At 30.8% G+C, this 9,263-nt stretch overlaps 1 long non-coding RNA gene across 1 annotated transcript; it reads right to left on the bottom strand.

The window, feature by feature from the left end:
- Positions 1-1,840: 1,840 nt before the first annotated feature.
- On the bottom strand, positions 1,841-8,221 carry LOC148253392 (uncharacterized). The gene is made up of 3 exons (XR_015821637.1): positions 7,671-8,221; positions 5,753-5,807; positions 1,841-2,087 (listed from the first exon to the last, which is right to left on the bottom strand). It is a non-coding gene; the product is annotated as an uncharacterized LOC148253392 (long non-coding RNA).
- Between the last annotated feature and the right edge of the window lie 1,042 nt (positions 8,222-9,263).

The following is a 9,263-nucleotide window of genomic DNA, read 5'->3' as shown; positions in this document are numbered from 1 at the left end:
TAAAGAGTGTCATTTTACTGAACATGTCCTTTTCAACAAATATACTATCACTCCTTCCCCTAGTCCTGGGTAGTCCTAATAAAAAATCCATAGATACATTCGTCCATGGTGCTGATGGAATTGGTAACAGAGTGTATAGGTCGTGCAGTAAAGACCTAAACTTGGCCCATCTACATGTAATACACTTTACACACTCATTTTACATCCTTACGCATGTGAGGCCAATAAAAGTGTTCCTGTAAAATATTTAGAGTCAACTACGCCAAAATGTTCATGAGTCCCCCACAGTGTGACTCATATACTAACATTTTATGTTGGGAGTATACAGGTCCACATAGTTTTCTATCCTTAAACAAAAACTCATCGTGCCTATAAAATTTTTGAAACACAGATTTTTCACATACTGCATAAACATTAGCAAAGTCACTATTATTGGAATATAATTCCTTAATATACTCGAAGTATAGTAATTTAGAATTAAGAGTTATAAGTAATGCATACCTCATTAATAATGCATCTACTACAATATTGTCATTACTTTTCTTGTATTTGATGATGTAAGGAGATGTTTTCAATAAATTTCACCTACTTATTATGTCGGTGGTTGAGAATGTTTTCAATAAATTTCACCCACTTATTATGTCGGTGGTTGAGTGTACCTTACTCCTTTAGATATTTTAATGATTCATGATCTGTGAACTCTTTAAACAGGTGATAATGTTGCCATACCTCCAATATTCTCACTAGTGCATACAATTCTTTATCATAGTAAAGTAATTAAGGGGTACGTCGTTGAGCTTTTCATTAAAATAAGTAATAGAACGTCATTCTTGTAACAGTACTACTCCTGCACTAATACCTGAAGCATCACATTCAAGCTCAAATATTTTGTCAAAATTCGGTAATGTTAGAATAGACATAATACACAACTTTTCTTTAAGTAAAGTAAAAATACTTTCTTGCTTATCATTCCATCCAAATTTTATATTATTTTTAATAAATTCATTTAAAGGTACAGCCGTGGAATTGAAATCTTTCACAAACTATCGGTAGAAACTGGATAGCCCATGAAAACTTATCACATCGCTTGTAATCTTAGACGTGGGCCAATCTCTAATGGGTTTTACATTTTCTTCATCTACTTTGATGCTTTGTGTGCTGACAAAAAAACCCAAAAATATTAGTTTATCACAACAAAATGTACACTTTTTGACATTTGAGTAGAGTTTATCCTTTTGTAATATTTTCAAGATATTCTTAACATGCTCAAAATGATTCGCTATATATCAAAAAATCATAAAGGTATACAATTACAAACTTATCAAGATACAGTCGCAAGATATGATTCATCAAATGTATGAAATTACTAAGAGCGTTAGTCAACCCAAATGACATAACTAACCACTCATACAAACCTTATTTAGTTTTGAAGGTAGTCTTCCATTCGTCACGAGCCTTCATGTAGATCTGATGATATCTACTCTTCAAATCTATCATGGTGAAGATGTTTGTACCACTTAACTCAACGAGCATATCTTCGAGCTTAGGAATAGGGTGTCTATATTTATCCGTGATTTTATTAACAGCCCTACAATCCACATACGTCCTCTATGACCCATCTTTTTTGGGAACCAAGAGGACTGACAGTACACAAGGTCTCAAGCTTTCACGAACATCTCCCTTCGCTAGCAACTCTACTTATCTTTGAAGCTCCTTTATCTCCTCGAGATTGCTTCGATAGGCAAGTTAGTTGGGAATTGATGATCTAGGGCCAAAGTCTATTTGGTGCTTGATCCTTCATATCGATGGTAATTTGTTTTGTATCTATTCTAAAAATGCATTGTCGAATTCTTGCAAAAGAACAATAAAACACTAAGCACAGAGAGGTTAAGGTCAGTTAAATTCAAATAAGTCTCTTTATATCGAAGTACAACTATACTTTGAAGCTTTTTTATCTCCTCGAGATTGCTTCGGTAGGTAAGTTAGTTGGGAATTGATGATCTAAGGCCACAGTTTATTTGGTGCTTGATCCCTCATATCGATGGTAATTCGTCTTGTATCTCTTCTAGAAATGCATTATTGAATTCCTGCAAAAGAATAATAAAACAGTAGGCACAGAGAGGTTAAGGTCAGTTAAATTCAAATAAGTCTTTTTGTACCGAAGTACGACTATACTTAATTTATCACAATTTGTTTTCCTCAACTCTCTCTCCCTCACAAGTAGACACTCTTTTTTTTACCAACTCTTGTCTTTCATTAGACCTCCTCTTTTTTTTTAGGCCTCTTACCCTCATTTGGCCTTTACTTTTTTAGGGCCTCCTTATCATTCATTGGGCCTTCTATTTTTTGGGCCTCTTTTCATTCACTCAATGGGCTTTCTTTTTTCTTTTTGGCTTATTTTGTTTATTTTTCTTTTTCTTTTTATTTGTGTTGTTCTGATATTCCTTCCATGGACTTCTTAATTTTTAGCTGGTCTTTACACACCTCCTTAGTTGTCAACGAGATAAAAGTATGATTTCTCTCATTAAAACTAAAGGTGTAGCAGTTCCTGAAATTGTCATGAGTAAATTGTCAGTCGTATTGTTGATAAGTGTGTATTTTATACACAGTTCTGATTATTTTTGCTTTAGTTTTTGTTAGTTTTGAGTAATTTTTCATTAGTTTTTCATTTGATTTTAATTTATTTAGCCACTTTTGTTTCTTTTATGAATTTTACGTGATTTTGGGAGAATTTGAAAGTTTTGTATAAAGGCACAAAATGGCAGAAACATGCACCGGCAAATGCATGCTCATATAGGTGGTGATGCACATTAATCCTTGAGTCCCTCCACACATAATTTTGAAGGCAAAAATTTGCATTATCATATGCAGAAAAAGCAGAATTTTTACTTTTCCTAAATTGCTTAGGATGCATTATTTTCTTTCATATTTCATGATTTGTACATAGAGTATTTTGATATTTACCTTAATATAAATGGCTTATTATTAGTATTCTAGAGAGTTGCACTTTTCTATTAGAGCGATTGTTCTAAGTTATAGAATTTCTTCTTTTTCTTTTTAAAAGACAAAAAACTCCACTGGAGAGGAAATCAAACACAAAATGAAGACACAATTCAGAGTTTGATTTTATTTTATCATGTTTTCTTTTAGTTTCAATTTTTGTTTCTTAGATTTACATGGAGTAGATTTGTTTTCATTGAGGAAAACATGAACCCTAAATTATGATGGATATTGATTTTGATTAATTATATTTGAGTTAGTTTTATGCAAATTCATTGATTTAATGTTTGTATTGATAATTTGTTGATTGAATTCCTTAATAATGTGTTAAATAAAGAAGTTAAGGTTTTTAATCAATGAGGTTTCAATGCATGATTATTGGTGTTTTGTATAACAGGTTTAATAATAGATTTGTTTGAATAGATAATCTATAATTGACTTATATAACATGTATTCGTGTTATTGAATAAGATCGGATAATTGGATTGATTATATGCAAATTTCTATAAAAGTGTCTGAATAAGAGTTTCATTTAAACGTGAAAGATTATGTCCCTGAATAAGGTTAACAAGGCTTAAGAATTAACCCACCAATCTTAACTCAAATTTCATTATCAATATTGATATGTAGGTAAGTTTAGGGAAATTATAGACTTTAACATTATTTTATTCATTGATTTATCTCTTACTTACTGTGATTATTTATTTTTCTACAATTTTATTTAATCATATAATTTACATTAATTTACTTTCATTTGATTGTTATTTCTCAAATAAAAGTTGTTAGTATAATAAGTGGTTTATAAAATTTGGTGTTTGTGGGACGATATTCGAATTTTCATATTTGTATTACTGATACGACTAGTGCACTTAGTAGTGTTGTTTATGATGTATCAAGTTTTTGGTGCTGTTGTCCGGGACCAAAGCTTTATTTAGAAATTATTATATTGTTATTAGCTATTAATTTGATTTCTTTTAAATTTTTAATTTATTTATATTCTTTTTCAAGTTTTGCTAATGTATGACTAAAAACTCTGAAGAGTCATTAGTAGAATTTGATCCGGAACCTGAACAAACTTTTCATTCAAGAAGAAGAGCAAACTGTCAATTCAACATGGTGGAGAATTAAAACAATCATCTTGAAGGAGGCAAGAATTATAATGGTGCTAGAGGCGCTCAACCTATTTGCACCATAAGAAACTATGTCATGCTTTTATTGGAAGGCATAAGTCCGAGCATTTTGAGACCTGTTTTCAAATTAGCAACTTTGAGATCAAGCCAACAGAACTATAGTTGATCCAACATATTTATCAATTTAGAGGATTGTTACCGAAGATCCACACCAACACATAGCTAGTTTCCTCTAAATTTGTAATACTTTCAAGTACAATGGAGTTTTTAAAGATGCAAAGAGGCTGAGGCTTTTTCGTTTCTCTTTAAGGGGATAAAGCACAACATTAGTTATAATCACTACCACCAAACTCTATAACTACTTGGAATGCATTGGCACAAAAATTCCTTAGTACATATTTTCCTCCTTCTAAAATTGCACAATTAGTTAATGAGGTTGTTACATTTTCATAGAGAGATTCAAATACCCTATATGAGGCATGAGAGAGATACAAGGATATGCTAAGTAGAGGCCCTCAAGAGGAATTCTCTATTTGACAAAAAATACAAACCTTCTACAATAAAATTAATAACGAAGTCAGAAGCATGGTAGCCACTTCATGTGGAGGTTCAATATATATGAAGTCGTCTGAAGAAGCTCATGAACTGATAGAGGAGATGGGTACCAACTTAAGTGAATGGCCTACTGAAAGACAATCTACAAAGAAGGCAGCTAGAATTTATAATATAGATGTTTTTACAGTATATATAGGTCAAATGGAAGCATTGAATAAGAATCTGCAAGGGCTAGAATTGCAAGAATCAGCTGTAGTGGCATCTATTTGTGATTTTTGTGAAGGAGGGCACTCAAATCAAGAGTGCCAAACAGGTAATGCATTTGCTACTAATAATATACCTGAACAAGTTAACTTTGTTAATAATTTTCGTAGGTAAAATGATCATTTCAACAATACTTACAATCTTGGTTGGAGAAATTACCCAAATTTCTCATGAAACAGTAATAATAATCAAGGCAGACAACCACCACCAAGATTTTATCATCAACACCATCATCCACCATAAGAAAAGAAATCTAACTTAGAGGAGTTGATGACAAAGTTCATTAACTCTACTAAAGCTAGGTTTCAAAATCATGAGACTTCCATAAAAAATCTAGAGACACAAATTGGACAGCTTGTTAATGCCATTGCGGGTCGAACTTAAGGGTTATTATCAAGTAACTCATAGACTAATCCCAATGAGAATGTCAAGGCCATTACACTAAGAAATATGAAGGTATTGGAAGAGCCAAAATAAAAGGTAAGAGCTAATAAGGAGACTCAATTAAACCCAGTTGAAATAAGTGTGGAAGAGTAAGATAAAGAAAATACAAACTCTACAATTCTCAATTCAAACTCTAGTGTGACATCCCGATGCCAAACCAGACACTAACATCCAAAAGAGTAGACAGAAAAAAAAAAAAAAAATCTCGTAGCGGAATTATACATCCCATACAGAGTTTTATAAAAGTTATATACAAGAGGCTAGGAGGGTTATCTACACTATACATAACAAAATAAAAGATACCCTACAACAAAATACTAGCGTCAATAAAAAATAGATCATAAGTTTGCTCTACTTACTTCTCCTGGAAGGTATCATGACCAAGATCAGTAGGATTCTCATCCCACTCTGCATCTGGGGAAGGAGAAATTAGGTGAGTTTTAAACACTAAGATAGATAATATTATAGGCATATAAACATGCTTTGAAAATATTTTTCTTTAATGCAAATTTAAATAACGCAATGGATAAAGGCAGTAACCAAATTAAAAAAAAATCCAAAATACCATATCCCCAATTTACATCATTATAGTTTAGCCATCAATAGCGATCCATATTATATTCAATGTATTTGCCAAACTAACACATATTTCCTTACATATATTCCAAACATGACCCTTTTTCTAACTCATTTTTTAATTATCAATTATTATCTTAATTAAATATTTTATTTATTACAAACTTACGTGCGCAGTCGTCTAAACCTATTTTCAAATAGAACAAACGGGTTATCACTAATTATGGGTGGATGCACAAACGTTATCAATTAAACATATGCATATAAAATTAGTACACATATCTCTCAACGATGCTAACACCCATGCCCTCGAGCATCAGACATAGATATCAAATTATTTAGAGTCCCTTAAGACAAATGAACTACATCGTTCCATAAAGGAATAAAAACCAACACCCACAACCTAGCGGTATTTGAAATAAATAATCAAACCAAATACTCCTGAAAGAAAATATAATGAATCAGATTTAATTGGACAATGTGTTGTTTGTGCTTTAGACCTTTAATTGTTTTTCTTCTTATTTTTTTATTTTATGTAATTCCCATATATATGTACATGTATTGAAAATATTTAGTTTATTAATACTATCTTAATCAAAATTTCCCCACTTTTGTTATTCAATATTAATTTTCTATAATTTTATTCTTGTTAATCAGTTTTATTTTAATTAATTAGTTTACATTAATTATATTAATTTACTTCATTTTGTTGTCTTTTAATTATTTGGTCCATGTGAAAATTTCTTTTAAATTCTATATAATTTCCAATTACATTCTCCCATTCACACAAATATTATAACATTCCAATTTCAATATCGATAATAACATTTTTCCCAAATTGTTAAACCTTATTAATTTTCTTCCCAAACAAGCCAAGTTTGTCAAAGCTTTTGCCCCAAGAGAAACAAATTTTCTTTCTGCTGGGAAGACCCCTCGGCATGATTTCATGCCTGTCGGGCCAGCACAGCCCATGGCTTGCTACACAGGGCAACCGGGCCAAGCGAAACAAGCTGTGTGCAGCGGCACACTGCCGGGTTCCCATTTTGCCATATCCATTTTCAGACACCAACTGATCTTCTGCCATCAACGGCATAACACTTGCACTTTGGCATTCGGCTAGAGATGATTCCAGATTATTTAGACATCTAGAATTCATCTCCTCTGTGAAACAACACTGCAAAAGAGTGCTGCCCTAATCAAAGGGCACATTGGCGCCTGACAAATACGAATAGAGGCAAATGAGCTCATATTTTCATCCTTTTTTTTTTTTTTTTTTTCCTGTTTGACCAACAATCAACCATTGATTTAGCTTATACTCCATATACTTATCAATCTAATAATAAAACTCGTAAAATCATTAATTAAAAATCATAATAACAATGCATGCACTCTGTCCATTTAAAACCTCATTCATATTTTGAATTTTAAATAAGTTATCTGATGCAATATTAACCATGAAGTAGATTTAGTATTTCACTCGGATGTACCAAGAGAAGAATGAGTTTTTATGCCGTGCTACAAAATTTGGTGCGTTTGTAGAACCCGTAAAATAAAGATTGGTTAGTTTCTAAAATTTCTAAACGATTTATCAACTATAAGCGGGCTTCTAATTATCCTAGCATCTTACTATAATAGTTTACTACAATTTACAACAAAAAATCGAGTAAGAAAGTAAGTCAAAATGGAAGATGAATCAGTTACCCGAGAGGAAAGGTTGAGCGGAAACGGTATGCGCTTTGTTTTGAGTTCCAAAACCAAATACAACAATAAAAACGATCTTAGGACTTCACTGAACCAAAGAAAATAATCCAGAAAGAGAAGGAACTAACTCACCTTGTAACGAAGAAGAGGTTTCAAACGTATACACATAACGGAGATTTTGCTTTCTGGTTGCAGATTACACAATCTTTTACTAAGATTTTGGTTCTAGAATAAGAGGAACGAAATAAAAAAGAGAATAGACGCTTTTATCTACCAATTACGCAACATCAAAGCCGTTCAAAGACATGCAATACATCCCGACCGTTGCTGGGATGAATGGCCGACCGGTGCAGAGAAACTCGATTGCTGCACTTGACACCGGGGTAAATTTGCAAAGTAGCATCCCAGATGGTTAAAATTTGACCATATTTGAGAGAATTAATGGTGTCAACTTAGAGCACCGATTGCTCTGGATGCAGATTAGTTTGAAGGCTTCTTCGGTGGGGAGTTTTCTCTTGGTGGAAAATTTTTCTTTAAATTTTTAATCTTTACATTTTGTTTTCTGGTTTCTTACTCTCCTAGTTTTAGTTATATACATATTTATTTATATATTTGTTTATTCATAGATTTATGCATATATGTATATGTATATATATATATATATCCGACCCACTCACATATGGCAACTAATTAACATTTCAATGTATTTATACTCAATATATTTATACATGTAATTAGATGAATTGAGACCAAATTAAAGAAAAAGAAAGTGGAAATCATGTGTCAAGTTAAGTAAGGTGATGATTATTTGAAATACGTATTTACTCCATTTTATATATAAGTATGCAGAAAATAGTCATATAATCCAGAGGAAACATGGTTTATAATTATACTTTTATATATTTTTATATTTTTCTAATATATATATATTGATAAGGTTTTATATTTTGTTTATATACATATATAAATATCTATGCATACATACTTTCCTATATGAAATTATATATGCACAATTTAAGTAGTTAAAAAAAATAAGATTTTATTATATATGTTTTCTTGTATACTTATGTTTTCTAAATATATATTTATATCCTTGTACACATATTTAGGTGTATACAATTACATGTACATATATATATATATATATATTCTATTCACCGTTATTATAATGTACAGTCATATATATTCTTATATATATTAATTTGTACGTAGAATTTATTTTTCCAATTTATTAGATGTAAAACTCTATATATATATATATATATATATAGCTTATTGACATAAATTTTCTTCACATTCTTTTATACATACTCACACTCTTACTATTGTATGTTTATACATTACCTATTTCTTCCTATATTATATTTATATATATCTATAAATAATTTTATCTAGATGAAATCTTATATAATTCAATCTTAATGTGTGTGTGTATATATATATATTCAATTTTTTATCCTTCTTTACTATTTTCTTTAAAGTAAGAGAGATTTTATTTTAGTGTTATTCACTTGAAACAATTTTAAAAACTTTTAAAAACATCTTTCTTCCTATAAATTTATAAGCTTACTTTTTCTGATTTTAGAATGGTTA

The sequence above is a fragment of the Carica papaya genome, chromosome 6 (genome assembly GCF_054855325.1).
Source record: "Carica papaya isolate Zhongbai chromosome 6, ASM5485532v1, whole genome shotgun sequence".
Classification (NCBI taxonomy): Eukaryota; Viridiplantae; Streptophyta; class Magnoliopsida; order Brassicales; family Caricaceae; genus Carica; species Carica papaya.
The sequence above is the reverse complement of the archived record's forward strand: the minus strand, read 5'-3'. Positions and strand labels throughout refer to the sequence as shown.